This window comes from Saccostrea cucullata, unplaced genomic scaffold (assembly GCF_032062105.1).
Source record: "Saccostrea cucullata isolate Sc308-1 unplaced genomic scaffold, CSIRO_AGI_Scuc_v1 ctg4085, whole genome shotgun sequence".
In the NCBI taxonomy this organism is placed as follows: Eukaryota; Metazoa; Mollusca; class Bivalvia; order Ostreida; family Ostreidae; genus Saccostrea; species Saccostrea cuccullata.
In genome coordinates, this window is record NW_026921411.1 from 159,283 (window position 1) to 175,941 (window position 16,659).

Sequence of the window (16,659 nt, forward strand, 5' to 3'; positions counted from 1 at the left end):
ATTCAATCTTTCCCTCTTTTGAGTGTTTACTAAACAAATCATACCATAGACTGGCACAGAGTCTGTCCAGCTGTTTCATACTTCGATATTTTACTTGAAAAAGACGTTAATAATAATCAAACAATTAAGCTTTATGATAAACATGATAATCTAAACTTCGCAATTGTCAAGTTCCCTAATTAATGCAGCAATATACCTTCATCATCTACATACGGAGTTTATATAACTCAATTAATTCAATATGCAAGAGCATGCTCTACGCATAAATAATTTCTGAAACGAGGTAAATAATTGACAAACAAGTTGATGAAACAAGAATATAAGCAATTTCGTTTAAAGTCATCAGTTCATAAGTACTATGGTCGATACGATGACCTTGTAAGCAAATTTGAAAAATTCAGCAGTTCAATAAACCATACTTTTCTTGTTTTGATAAACGGATGAATAATGATTACGTGATGGATAAGAGCTTTGCTGATTGGTTGAACCCATATTTCGGTATAGGAAAAAGGTAAATTTAGTTCAATAAAATGAACAGTATATATACTGTATATATAGATGCTTAGTATAAAGCTATGTACAATACAGATACTTTTATATAATAACATTATTAAACAAGAACATGTCACATAAATGAAATTATTTGCAATAATTACTATCTGTGTCAAATGCTGACTACAGTTTTTCATACGATTTGTTAGTTCATTATTTATACACTAAAATGAAAAGGAGCTCACGGTAGTTGGGACCTTTCAGCAGGGGATGCTCACTACTCCATGGCACCTGATCCCACCTCTGATGTTTACTCTGCTCCTATTTTGTATCTTGAATACTGTTCGTTATATTCATATGTTTCATCAATTAAATTTCCAAAATAAAGAGTGCAGGGTAGTGAATTTGTTAATAAAGTGTAAAACGAGACCAAGAAAAACAGAAGTACAAGATTTCTTTTCAGCCAAATATTTATTGATGATCTTAATCGTTGTTGATATTATTCATGAATATAATCATTTTGCAAAGAATTGAAATACAGTGTATCTTTGTATTGAAAAAAATATTTTGTCATCGCCTGCATTTGGGTTGGAACACCTAGGTGCAAATCAGGCATTAATCGAGGCGTCTTGTCACGTATTTTGGTTTTTTCTCTAATGTATCCGATTAAATATATAATTTATCCGAACAAATATCGAATATTTTAAAGTGATTCGAACGAATATCTTTCTTGTCGGAGCAAATAGAATAGTTTTTATCTGATCAATATAGTACCTAAACGTCGTTTTTTCGACATAATTATTAAAAATGAAATAAACTGCAGATGCAAAATTAATGCATGTGTACATAAAGATTGAATATGATTTATGTGAATTTATAAATTTACAATAAAATACGCTAATTGAATTCCATAAAAAAAAAACTTTATTATAATCTTTTAACTCTAACACTTCCATCGTCAAATTCCCTTATTTATAAACCAATTTACCCATATGAGCTTGCAAAAAAAAAAACTTCAATCAAACAATGTTAGCCCCTTTCTCCGTAACCGATAGTTGCGGTTACGGAAGTGGGCCGAGTAGTTACGATTGATCAGACTTTATTTAAAATGCAAGTAGGTGCTCAACGTAGGAACAATTTCTGGAGAGAGGCAAGATATTGATAGTCACCCATTTGGCCGCAAAATTAGATTTGATAATTATGAATTATTATTTTTACCTTTACAAGATACCTACACTCTCTCATAGGAAATTTGTATACTGCTGAAAAGTAAATGAAGTTCTGTTTACTAGGTTATTTAAAACGTCATATATTAACATCATTTGTCTCCCAGTGTGAAAATGAAAACTGCGTTCTTGAATATCTACTCGGCACTGCTAATCACCTTCATAAAGATAATTTGACGACTGCGTAAAATTTAAGAGGAGGTCTGGGACTCCCACCTCCCGGGTATAAATGTCAATATTCCGAAATGTAATTGCACATAAACTGGACAGCAATAACCTTTCTAGGTGAAACAAAAATCTATTGTACGTCTACAGAAGTAATTACTGATTAAAATTATAGGTATTGTGAGTAATGAGCTCACGAAATGATACCCCCGCCTCCCATATGGTTATAATAGCAAAGTCCATGTTTTGATGTGGCCTGGAAACCCAAAAATTGTGTCGGATCAAGAAGTAAATAGGAGATGCACAATGGCAATATATGTAAGTAAAAATTCTGTGAAAGTTTCATTAAATTTCACTAAGTGGTATAAGAGGAGTTGAGGACAAGAGATGGGTACCCCAAAGCGTAACAAACAGACGAACGGACGGACGGACAGCTAGACGTACAGACGGACGGACGGACATACTAATTACTATATACTGTACCCTCTCGCTTTTCAAGCGGAGTATAATAAAAAAAAAAGAATTTTATGAATGAGCACGTTTGATTGACGGACAAATGGACTAGGATAATAATATGTTCGAACTTTCTTTAAAGTTTTAGTTTTTGCGACGTATCATCATCACTGCCCTTTTTAGAGCTATATATCCATTGGTCCAGGGTTTTCAGTATAAATATCTATGGCCATATACAGCAGACTGGGCGTACTCTCCGTTGAGGTTTGAGGCTGTACAGGCATTGTACCACCAGGCTCCGTGAAATGATTCAGCACAATTAATAGTATTCTTTTTGTCATTGTCCTGATCTTTAGTGGTAAATTTCATTCCACTGTGATAACCCAAACCGTTACCTGCGACAGAATATTGGTATTATTAAATTAATTTATCATATGTACTAGGAACACGTGCTTTTGTTTGTTATGTACTAATAAAATCGACAGTAGCTATTGGTCAGTATTTAAAGGCCGATACCTGTAGAACAGGTGAACAGGTATTCAATTCAATCACGCTTTTAACTCATTCGAAGGCTTTGCTTTGCGACATTCACACCCATCCACCCACCCTCTTACCTCACCTTCTAACTTGTATTTTGTTTAATAAAGAAAGTAAAAAAAAAATGTTTTCATCACAAGAAAATTAAAAGTTTTGTACACAACAGGTTAATTGTCAAAGATGGGAAACAATTTGCGGAGTCGCTCTAGATAATTTTATGTAAAATGGTACATATTAGCTACATATAGTCGAAATGTGTTTACAGATAGTTCTAACTTACATTTATTTTGCATAGGTTTGCATAGGTTTTACTTAAACGAGTCAATTAATTCATTTAATTGTACATTGTAATTTATGACACTTACGTAAGTTTGTGAGAATGAGTCCGCCATTCATTTTGTTTACCTCGCAATTGCTGCGGACTTACAGATTTCCATAGTTTTTTTCAACAAAAATCGATGTTGTTTTTTATCTATGGTTTTTCCTGGGCGGCGAGGGAAGCATAATTGTGTTCATACATGCTTTATATTATGTTTTTAATCAGTGAAGTAAGGACATATAAAAGCATTGTGTTAAAATGCATTTTGTACTGTGATGTGTGATTAATTATTTTTTGATATATTGTAGAAGGAAGGTAGAGATTCGGTACCATTGAAGACGTGTTTTGTAAATGTATACGTCTAATAAATACTGGCAAGCAAGCGCTTCCATACCTATATAGACAAGTGTTCTTGTTTTGATTGTAAATAATTTATGTTCGTTTGAGTGAAACGAATTAGAATATAAAGTTTGTTGCTTATTGAAATGAATAAGGATTAAGATACAAGTATAAACATTCATAGCTTCATTGCCCTGGAATTCACTAAAACCATCTACATGCAGTGTGTTCATAGAAATCTGCAATACAGAACGCTGTCAAAACTGAGTAAAGAATTCAAAGGTGAACCTGATACAGAAATGTTTCACTTTGATATCACTCGAAAACAATAAAAGAAAACCCATTTCGTTACATGTAAGCACTGGATCCACTGATAACATTTTTTTCCCCATTTTATAATTTTTTACCGATATTTTTAAAGTTTATAGGAATATAGAAGATAACGAACAGTAATCCATTCAAATGTGGAATTTTGCTTAATATTTTAAATAGTACGTCAAATTTTAGACAAGACGTCTACGATTTCAACATTAAAACCATGCTGTATACTCGATTCTCATTATATCGCGGGCTTCATTGTATCGCGGTATATTCCAAAAAATCAGATACACAGGTCATTTGCTTTTTGTTGAAAAAAATATCAGTCTGTCATCTGAATGTAAATTTTTGTGATGATTAAGGGGGATGTACAAGCCAATTGGATCTAGTCTGGTGTGAAATAAGAAATGCCCAGAATGCGCTTAATACTCGTCTAAACTAGCCCAAAGGTACTCAAAGTGTTAATGCACTAGTTACCTACTGTTAGAGACCAAAATTAGTAAATAATTAAGTTTATTTTGTTTTAATTAGGACGAAATTAATCATGGTAGAACTGCGCAGCTACAGCATTCACGAGATGAAAAATGCATTGAAAATGGTGTTAGTTTGATTCATTGATAATATGGCTACAACCATTTGTTTCGCTTTTTTCTTGTCATTATCTAAAATTCTGGAAAATTTGATTTTTCATATGTGTGTCTTCCTGAGGCCATGTGTTTATTTCGTCCGCCATTCCTCTGTCACACAGAGTTCGAATAACATTGATTTTAGAATAAATGCGACCATAATAACATGAAGACAAGAAATTACTAAGTTATAATCATTAGGTAATATTACTTACTACTTTTATTTGTGGCATCGCTTCGTCTGATTAATGAAAAAACGCGATTTTAACCCCACTCCAGCAAATCGGGAAAAACTGTTCTGTTAACAGCTCGAGTTTCCTCGTTAATATTATTACACTGAGCACGTGGTTGGCATGTGCATATATCTGCTGTGGATAGATGCGTTTATTACCATGATTATATTTAATTTTTCGTGAAACAAGTCTTGATGATTTGTTGGTTTCTTTAAAACTCAAGAAAAAAGATAAAAAATGCCCTAAACATATGTGTTTACGTCGGGTCTTTTTTCTGTGGCGATAGAAGTTATTTTGAAATGGGGCACTGCAAGGAGGATGCTTAGCATTTAATTTGAAAATGTTAAACAATATGCGGTGCATGAAAAACAAATTGCAATTTCATGTCTTACATTCGAAAAGTTGGTACATATGTCTATTTTGTTTAGCAGTTAGATAGAAAAAAATAGGCAGTTATAGGATTTCCTTCAGGCACCTCACATAAATAGCTTGATTGTTTGCAATGACCAACACATTGTATGGAGTAATGTTTGGACATAAAAACGCATCATGTCTCATTATGTTGACTACGTTGTAAGCTCTCGCTCATTGAACATACGAAGCTTGATAAAATATATTGAGTTGTTTCTTTGAAATTTAGAAGCAATCACAATTTTTGCAAACAAAGGTCCATTGCATATGCTATGTCTATCATCGCAAAAAAAATGAGAGACTACCCCCCCCCTCCCCCTTCCGAAAATCCTATGTTCTTTTTTCAAAATAGTGCCAAAGAATAAAAAATTTTGCATTACTTAGTATGTGATGGAACATGTACTAGCCTTAAAAGACCATTTGTTATAAAAATATTTGGTTGCCCTCTCTCCCGATCTACTGCCTAGAAATGGCCAGACTCAATTTTATTTTACATCCAATCACAGGATATTTTTTTTTCTTCCGTCAACAAATATGTTTAAAATTTAAGGAAATTTTTTTCTCACCTATAAATACCCACCCAATAATTTTCCCTGAGTTGGGAGGTCCACTAAACGTCATTTTAAAGATGGTATAAAATATTTAATTATGTTGATTTTTTTTTCTTTACTCTGTAAAATTGTAATTTTGACAAAATGGGCAAATAGAAAAAAAATTTTATTCATTAAATCTCCTAACCCACTCCCAGAGGACTCCACTCCCAGAGGACTCCAGACCAGCTGAGACATTGAAGTATCCACAACGCACCCCTAGCAGATACGGCAGCTCGTCGAACAAACGCAGGAGAATCAACTCCACCCCAGAAAAACACTAGGGACTCTCCGGGGAGTGTGTACATGTACCAAACGTGAGAAACTGTGCGCAGAAAAACAATGAATTAAAAATCCTCTCATTAAACTGTTGCGGAATAAAGAAAAAATTAAACTATCCAGAGTTTCAAGAGCTAGTGGGGCAATATGATATAGTGTGTTTCCAAGAAACAAAAACAGATGACTTAGATATAATTGAAATCGATGGTTTTGAAATAAAGATGAAAAATAGAATTAAATATGGTAAAGTGAACTCTGGAGGTATAATATTAGCATATAGAAATGAATTAAAAAACTTTATTAATATCCATGAAACAGAATGTAAAGCTGTACTGTGGTTAGAAATCTCAAAAAAATATACGCTTTTTGAAAAAAATCTACTAATCGGAAATATATATATACCTCCAGAAAATTCAAAATACGGTAATAAGAATTTATTTAGTGCAATTGAACTAGAGATGCAAGAATTAGCACATAGTGACAAATATGTTATGTTAGCTGGTGACTTCAATGCTCGAACCGGAACAGATATAGAAATTTTCAATATCGATAATAAAAAGAATGAACAATTTTGTGAGATCTTTGAAACCATGGAAGATGAAAATTTCCTTATAGACGATGTGTTAGAAAGAAACAACGAAGACAAAATTCAAAACTCATATGGTAAACTTTTATTGGAAATGTGCAAATTAAATAAGTTGTTAATTGTAAACGGACGTATTGGCGATAACTCATTAGGAGAGGTAACGTGTAAAGGTTCGAGCACTGTAGACTATTTTCTTTGTGATTATTTTATTCATAAGTATATCATGAATATGCAAGTACTTGAACAAAACAAATTATTTTCTGATGTTCATAAACCTATTGCTTTGTATTTAAAACTACAAAAAAATGATTTTAGTATGAATTGTTCAAATATAACGGAATGTGTAGAAAAAATCAAACCATGGGATCCTTCTAGGGAACATGTATATGTACAGTCTACTGATACTGATCAACTAAATGAAGTTGAAGCATTGTTAGATTTAAACAAGCTAGAAAACGCTAAGGACGGTGTAATTAATGAAATTGTGGAAAAATTAAATAAGATATACATAGATGCAGCAAAAATTTCTATAGGTGTTAATACCGGTAAAAGAAAGAAACAAATAAATAAAAATACAAAGAACTCTAAACCTTGGTTTACAAAAACTTGCGAAAAAGCACGAAAAAAATACCGGAATAGCAAAGTTTATTATTTTAGAAAACGTACAGAAAATGCACATAAAAAATATAAAGAAAATGAAAAAAAATACAAAAAAGTCATAGATAAAGAACAGATTAAATATAGAAACAATTTTAGTAAACATTTAAAAGAAATAAAAAATAAGAACCCCAAAGAGTATTGGAAACTAATTAATAATTATAAAAAAAGAAATAAACATGAAGAAAACACACTAATAGATATAGACACACTATATAGATATTTTAAAGATTTAAATAAAGCTCCGGAAATAGATGAAGAAATTAACCAAATAGTTGATAATGATATTTCTAGCTTACAGTGCATAGATCTTAACCAAGAACTTAACAAATATATAAATCAGAATGAAATTAAAAAAGCTATAGAAAAGCTAAAAAACAGTAAATCGAGTGGAGAAGATGGTATAAGAAATGAATATATCAAAGCAACGCAGAACATGATGTTACCAATTTATGAAAAATTATTTAATTTAATTTTTTCATCAGGTAATATTCCCTCTTGTTGGTTAGAAGGAAATATTATACCAATATATAAAAACAAAGGCGAAAAAAGTAAGCCACAAAATTACAGACCAATTACAATTCTAAGTTGCGTTGGAAAACTTTTCACATCGATTCTTAATGAACGACTAAATATATTTTCTGATGAGTTTAAAGTAATACATGAAAATCAAACAGGTTTTAGAAAAGGTTATTCAACAATTGATAATTTATTCTCAATACATATTTTATTCGAGCTTCTTAAAACAAAAAAGAAAAAACTATTTTGTTTGTTTGTAGATTTTGAGAAAGCTTTTGATAACGTATGGAGGAAAGCATTGTGGTTTAAACTTTTATCTCACAATATTAACGGCAAAATGTATGACATTATTTTGAATATGTACAGTCAGATAAAATCCAGAATTGTGTATAATCAAGAACAGTCAGATTTTTTTCAATGTGCAAATGGTGTTAGACAGGGTGAAAATATGTCATCGTTTTTATTTTCTATGTATCTTAACGATTTACACGATTTCCTGAATGCATCCAATATTGAAGGTTTTTCAACTATATCAGAGATGTTTGAAAACAAACTAAATATATTTTTTAAATAATTTGCAATCTTATACGCAGATGACACTGTATTGGTTGCAGAATCTTCTGAAGAGCTACGAAAACAACTAGATAGCTTCTGTAATTATTGTAAAAAATGGAATTTAAAGATAAATATCGACAAATCGAAAATATTAATTTTCAGTAAAAGTAGACGTGAAGAAAATATACAGATGCAGTATGATGATAAGAAAATAGATGAAGTAACAGAATTTAACTATTTGGGAGTTATATTATGTAAATCTGGCTCATTTAAAACGGCAAAAAAGAAAATAGCTGAAAAGGCAACAAAAGCACTATACGAAGTATTAAAAAAAGGAAGATTACATAATCTATAAATACAGTGTCAGCTAGATCTATTTGATAAAATTGTGCAACTTATTTTGTTATATGGATGTGAAGTTTGGGCATTTTCAAATAATGCAATAATAGAAAGGGTTCACCTAAAATTTTGTAAACTTCTACTCCATTTAAAAGATTCAACCCCAGATTTTATGATATATGGCGAACTTGGCCGACACCCCATGGAAATCCAAATAAAAACGCGCATGATATCTTATTGGTCAAAATTAATCACTGGAAAGGAAATTAAAATTGCAAATTTATGTTATAAATTAGGCTTCATTATAAATCAAGAAATAGGAGGGAAAATTGTGTGGCTTGAAAATATTAGAAATATCTTAAATAACTGTGGACTCTCAAATGTATGGCTTGAACAAAACCCAATTAATATTAAATGGTTAAAGGCGAAAGTTAAACTCACATTATTGGATCAATTCAAAAAAGGTTGGCAATCAATCCTTCAAACCTCACCCAAAGCTTTAAATTATAGAATATACAAAGACGAACTAAAATTTGAAAACTATTTTAATATTTTATCAAAAAAGGACTTAATAACATTTTGTAGATTTCGAACGTGTAATCATCATTTACCAATTGAAAGTGGACGCTGGCTTAATATACCAAGACAAGATAGAATTTGTCCCCATTGTAATCTAAAAGAACTCGGAGATGAGTTTCATTACATTTTAAAGTGCAACTCGCTACAAACAGAAAGAAAACTTTGCTTAACAGAAAAACACATAAAATTCCAGAATATAATTAGTTTTAAAAACATTATGAACAACAATAAACACTGCTTTCTAAGAAAATTGTGCTCCTTTGTAAAGAAAATGAATAAAATATGCTCCCCGGCCTAAATTCCCATACTTCACATTCATAGTAACCTACAATTTTTTTTTGTTTTTGTTTAGTTTCTTACTCACGCATGCCTTTCTAGACCTATTATTGTATATAAAATCATCTATATGTTTTTTGTAGTCTCTGTACGCTATTGTAAAATGGTGATGAGATTCAAATAAATGATTAGTGATTAGTGATTAGAATGATTTTATTCCTTTTCAAATGTTGCTCCGCTGTAATGAAAATTGTAAATGTTTATTTGACAGAGTATACGGGGGGGGGGGGGGGGGGATCAAAAGTAAGCGATATCTTAGGTATTTGATAGTTATATTATTGTTGAAATATTCAAGTATTTTTCAAAGTGTAAATTGGAGATCTTTGATAGCATATTGCTTAATTAAAAACAAACCCCTTTTCAAACTTGCTTTCACCGGGCAACATAACAAGTATCATATTCAACCATCTGCCTTCCTTCACTAAAACGATCTATCCAATCATTGATTGAATTATTAGGAAGTCATTTTTTTTAATAAACTATGAACAAATTCTTATACGTTACTTCACAGGCATTTTTAAGATATACCATAAATATTTTAGTCGTTTGTTGAATGAGTTCCACTGAGACAACCATTTTTCGTCACAAGTACCTGCATAGTGACTTCATTTTCACATGGTGAGCAAAACTTTATTCAGCATATGCTATTTATAGAACTTGAGTGTGCATCAAATTTGTTTCTAATCTAAATTGTGGTTTTGTAGATATAGAGATAGTTCGAGAACTTTTTGATCACCCCTCGTACTAGTAGATACTAACACAAGGTTTTTCATATCGATTTTATGTGTTTAATTTCTTTGTGTTTCATTGGTGATAATTAAACTTTTGATAGATATTATAAGTTATCTGTGGCAAACTTACAAACTCTTAATTTTAAACTTTGATGGTGCTCATTTTTCCTTACCTGGAATTAAAGAGTTTAATTTAAACGTAAACTATTTAACAACTGTTCGATAATAATACTAAATAAATTACTTCAAGTCACACTATAACACAATTCCTCTTTTAAAAGTGTTCATATTATTTGAAATATTTTGCAACTGTAATTCTCTTCTACATTTAAAGATTGTTATGTCCCTCCATATTAAGAAGAGGTCTGGAAAACAAAATTCTGTGCTAAAAATAGACCACGTGCTGCTATCAATGAACTACTTTCAGGGTTCTTTACACTCTTTTTGGAGACAACGATACCTTGTTTTGAACTTAAAATTATCATTTAAAAGTGCAAAATTTAGACATTTTCTCAACAAATGGTTGTAGAGAGAACATTAATGCACAGTTTGCGTATTTTTTTGGATTTTTTAAGGCTCTGCTGAATTCTGTAGCTGCGCAGTTCTAAGGAGCATATCAAAAGCATTTTTCTGCAAAAGTATAGATTATATATGCACAACATGCATTCAGTTATGCATATTTATTGTATCTTTATCATAAAGACTTAAAATTTGACCAAAATATAATGTACTTTAGCCATTTGAAGAAATGTTTACATTTTGTTCTCACTGCACTAAAAGTGGCCGTACATCCCCCTTAAAAAGTATGGAAAATGCGTCGGGAAAAGAATTATTCAAATAAAACATAATTTTATAGAAATCGATCTCCGTTTTTATTATTTTCAGCCCACTGAATTTATAATCTAGTAAAATCCATAATAAAGGTCATGTTTTGAAAGTCTTTAGTTTGTATAATTGTTTATTTTCTTATGTAAAATTACACGGTAAAATAAAAAATAAGAATTGAAGTCCATGTCAACCTCAAGTTTCCATGTTTTCCCATACCGCGATACTATGAGACTCTCCAATTTAGGAGGTAAATGAGACTTCCTGTTTTAAAAATAGACTACAACTTAGACGATGCAAGCTTGGGAAATAAGTTAGGCCATAGTTTGCTTTATTAATATCATTTAATGAAAGTTAAATTTAAAAAAAACAAATTACACTTTTTTATGCAAAAGAATGAGACACCTGTATATATTAAAACTTTCTGTTATTGTTCTATTATTCTATAACTGAGGTTTTTTTTGTAGTTTTTTAAATTGTTGACTTGTCCCTCTCAAGTATTGTTATCATTAAATCATTGTATATAAACCAATACCTCTTTTGTTTACTTGATTTTTAGCCGGGCTTATTGCTCAAAGAGCAATTGCCGGCTTATGTGATCCTGTTCAAGGCAGGATGTTGACCCCATAGTCGCCATTTTAAAGTTACGTGCAAAAATATAGTTCTTACTCTCAACCGCTTTTGAGATAATACAAACGCTAAATAAAGCAACAAAAATAAAACGAAGTTTTATCTATATTAAATAAACATTAGTTTTAGCCGGGCTTATTGCTCAAAGAGCAATTGCCGGCTTATGTGATCCTGTTCAAGGCAGGATGTTGACCCCATAGTCGCCATTTTAAAGTTACGTGCAAAAATATAGTTCTTACTCTCAACCGCTTTTGAGATAATACAAACGCTAAATAAAGCAACAAAAATAAAACGAAGTTTTATCTATATTAAATAAACATTAGTAGTAATGACTTTGAAAACTTCATAAGTCAAAGAACATAGTTCATTAGCGTAAGGATTTTTGATAATCAGTGTTACCGTAGTTCTCTACACGAGGTAAAGCAGGAGAGGAAACCAGACTGGCCTGTTTGTTTACATTCAGCTGCGGTACCAGATTAATTCTGATTCTGACAAAATCGGACCGTGGTATTAGGACTGAAAAACTCACTGCCAGTGTCTTATCATTTATATTGATAGTTTTAAAATAATTTTTTCATCAGAATATAAACGTGATTCATGTAAGAGATCCATTCTACTCTGTAAATGAGCCCGGCTCTCTGTACTTCTGAGTATTTTGATTTAATCATTTGTGACGACTTCTACATCATGTAATAATAGTGTGAGGTGAGATGTTTTAAACAGTCCTACCTGCGGTGCCTGAATATCCAGAAAGAGTCAATGTATATTTAGTGCTTTTGTTGCCGACAGAGAAAGAGGAGTACAGGGCATGTGCTTCAGAGCCATTAAATTGTTCTAGATCAACCCGGAGTTCCTGGTCCTTGTTCTTTGTCAACTCATAGATTGCGTCATTTCCTTTAATAGAAATATGAAAAAAAATATGTTGTTTAACCATATATTTTATCGAAATAAAAACTCCAAAGGAGATCCTTATAATTCTATTTACCTTAAGATTTACCTTCATATTTTATTAAGTAAAATTTACTGGTTCACAAATTGTTTTTGATTCTAATAGTGCATACCGGGTATTGAAATGAAACCTTAAAATAACAAACCGTGATGGATCTAAAGAAAAATGCATGCACAAAATATCCGTGAAGAATGTATGCTATAAAACGCAGATACTTGGAAATTCTAAAGGTGGGATCAATTGCCTTGGAGAAGTAAGCATCCCATAGTTGATAAGCAAAAAATGTGCCATATTCGTAGGTTTGTATAATTCTTTTTTTTTTTGGGGGGGGGGGGGGTTCGATCAATGGGCGTTATCGTCATCTGTTCCATTATTAATAATTTTCCAATTTCCCCATTCACCGATTTTCTAAAAGCTAAAATAATCTAATAAATAAACAGCAGACCCACCTAACCAGTAGCTTTTAGAGGCATTCCCAAATCCGTGTTTGTACGCATTCCATGTCCTGTAAAACTCTTCTTCATCTTCTCGTTTTTGAATGACCTGTAAAAAGTGTATGGCATTTATTTTATTGAAACTATGTAGAGATACATGTATGCAAAAAATGATTAACAGATACCTTCCCAGATATTCTTGTAAGTTCCAGACGTTAATATCTAATAAATGTCTCTGACTACTATTACATGATTCAGAGATGTGTAGTTCTTTTTATTTTAAAATATGGTGAGTTGAAAGATTCAAAATCTTTTGCGTAGTTTTTTTGTTTTATGTTGTTTTTGTTTTTTTTCTATTGAATCTGACTGAATCTCATCGTGTGGGGGAAAGCCTGGATGTTTGCTATACAAGCCTATACTTAATGCCCATTGGTGATTTTTCGGTTTCAGTCCCATTGCAAGATATCTTATTATCCCCCATATAGGCCCTTATATCATAAAAATGTTGCATTTCATTATCTTATATTGAAATCATTATTCGATTTATTAACCTTTGAAATCTGAAATTGCCTTAGAATTTTTCCGGTGCGAAATGACTAACCAATAAAAAGGCATACTTTAAAAAAAGGTTTAAAATAAAAAAGAAATACTCACCGTCCACCCTCCCTCTTCTGTCGTCATGTCACAGAAGACCTCCCTCCAGGTGTTTTCGATGTATACAACATACACCCCATCTTGTCCTTTTCTTGTTGGATCTTTTCGTAAAATTTCTGAACAATCCATAGTACCTATTTATTATTTATAAGAAAAATCATGATTTGTCGCTCTTTTAATATCAATTGTCCTTAGTATATATTTTCAATCATATAATCGGTTTAAGGAACTCCGACCCTCAGCCAGGAAGGACAACTCTTTAATTTATAATTTAATTCAAAAAGTCTTTAAATGAACCCTGAAAATTAAATATTTTCATGCAACAATTTTCATTATATGCCTCTCAATGTGCTTCAAGGTTCTTTGCAAAGCTCCATAAATTACTTCTAATTTCATATCATGTTAATAAACACTGGTATCTAAAAATGCTTTTTCGGGATAAAAATTTCTACTTTTAATTAGACCTTTCTGAGAAGTTCAAAGAACATTGAAGCACATTGAGAGCCATTTAATGAAAATTTTTGTGTGAAAAGATTTAATTCTTAAGCTTCATTTAAAGACTTCTTGAATTAAATGATAAATTTAAGAGTTGTCCTTCCTGGCTGAGGGTCGGAGTCCCTTAAGTGTTGTCTTCTAATATAAAAGAATAATCTCTAGATCTGTCAGTGATTTACTAGATACGGAAAAGTTGCTCCAAGTAATATTTTAAAATAATTATATTTATGGAACCCATTTATTTCATGGATCTTGGGAAAAAGTTTCCAAACATACGAGTTTTATCTCGACTGAGCTGAAGGCTCAAGTGATGTTTTCTCATCAAGATCTTTGTCTTTGTTATTGTTTTTGTCGTAAAGTTTTTAAATATCATATTCTCAAGAAATGTTTGGCGAATTTGAACAGAACTGCCTCAGATTTCCGACGAAAAAAGAGGTTAATTTTTGTAAGGAAGGATTAAGCTCTGTTCGAGGAAATATAAGAATAACTTCTCAAAAATATCTTCTCAAGAACCACTGAGTCAGAAAAGTTTAAACTTATCTGAAATTTTCACTGCATAGTGTATTTTTATTTTAACTCAATCACTGCTCCCAGGGATAGAGTGGGGCTATAAGAGGCAATCAAAGTTTACACGTGAACACATAAGAAAAATCTTTTCAAGAACAAATTTGGCAAAAACAACGAAAATATAAACATAAAAAAGCTTCATTTCTTATTGTAGAGTTTAAATTGCTCTTACAAAACACTATCCTCCTACTGTATTATTCAATTTGAATGAAACTGCACAAGTCAATGAAGCTAAGATACACAATTCTGTTTATCGTCTTTGATTTTCTAGAATAGTATTATCATGGTTACAAATAGAGAAACTTGTTATCTCTAAACTAGATGGGACACATATTAAAGTTTGATATTTTTGATGACGATAATACCTTGAAATTATTAGTGGGTTCTGGGAACATGGTTTACCTTGGTATAGAAAGAACAAAATCTATTTACCCCAAGTATATCAATAAAAACTTTGAAATCTTATTGCTCATCTAAAGGATAACACTAAACATGAGATGATAATGCCATGTAAAATACAATGGTAGCAAGGTTTTTTTTTTTTACTACAAAGCATGCTTTTTCACCCTATTTGACTACCAACCATCTTCCAAAAGACGATTAGGCTACGTGTAAAATGTTAGAAGAGTTCTCGGAACCAGGTTTCTGTCTACGTTTTGCCCCTGGTGTAAAATTGAAAATTACAAAGCATTATTGCAAATTCACTGGACAAAAAATTAATTAAATTGTGCTTAAAATGTAGAAGTACTGTAGTAAGATCAATTGGTTACTGTTTACAAGAGAAGTTTAAGGAAATAGAAAGTTTGAGAAAAACCGACGGAATATGGGTACAACAATATATCCAAACTTTCTTTAGATAGTGCGGGTAATGATTTTATAAAAAGAAATAGATCAGAAAAAGAGACAGAATTTGAATTTCAACAAATTTAGATTGATTGTACATTGTTTAACGTCAATCTCGAGAAAAAATCCTGTTAATATTACAGCCATGTAGCAACCTCTAATGATAAAACGCCGCTTAATGATAGAAATAGCATTAAGCGTTGCAATTGCAACGCTTAATGCCATAATTTATTGCATTAATAGCTGACAGTCGTAACCGCTAATGCTTAATTGCCGCTTAATGATAGAATTATTTCATTAAGCGTCACAAATGCAGAGCAACACCGACGTCTAATGAAACAAGCAAATATCGACATAGTCGACTGCTAATGATACACACTAGTGTATCATTAAGCGTTGCAGTTGCAAGCTTTAATGCTATAAGATTTTGAAATTTTTTGTAATATCTAGGAGACACACACATCCACCATTCCTGTACAATGATATATCATTTACCAAATCATTTATATATGCCCTTGTGTTATATAAATTGTAATTATTTGAGTTTTACTATGTTTTTATAGGTAGTCAAGGGAACTTAAGCTCCAGATGTTGAAAAAAAAAAACAGATCTTCAGATAACTGAAAAAGATACAAATGGGTGAATAAAAATAAAAACCAAATTCCTTTAAAAGAACCCATTTTTACTGCAGAATACAGGAAACAACAAATTCATTCTAATTCGATACAACGATTTAAATAGATGATGAAATATATGTAATATTATGTATTGTTTTGAGAAGAAGGTTCATTAATCCTTTATTCGTTAACAGTGTTACTTGAATACATTACTGTTGCATGATTATTATACATGTAGTATCATTTTCGAATATATTACTCGTATAAACATCAAATCATAAATGTGTTTTTGTTATCAAATTTCATAAAGCCTGGACAGAGGAGCTTCTTGTTGAATTATGATCATGTCCCGATT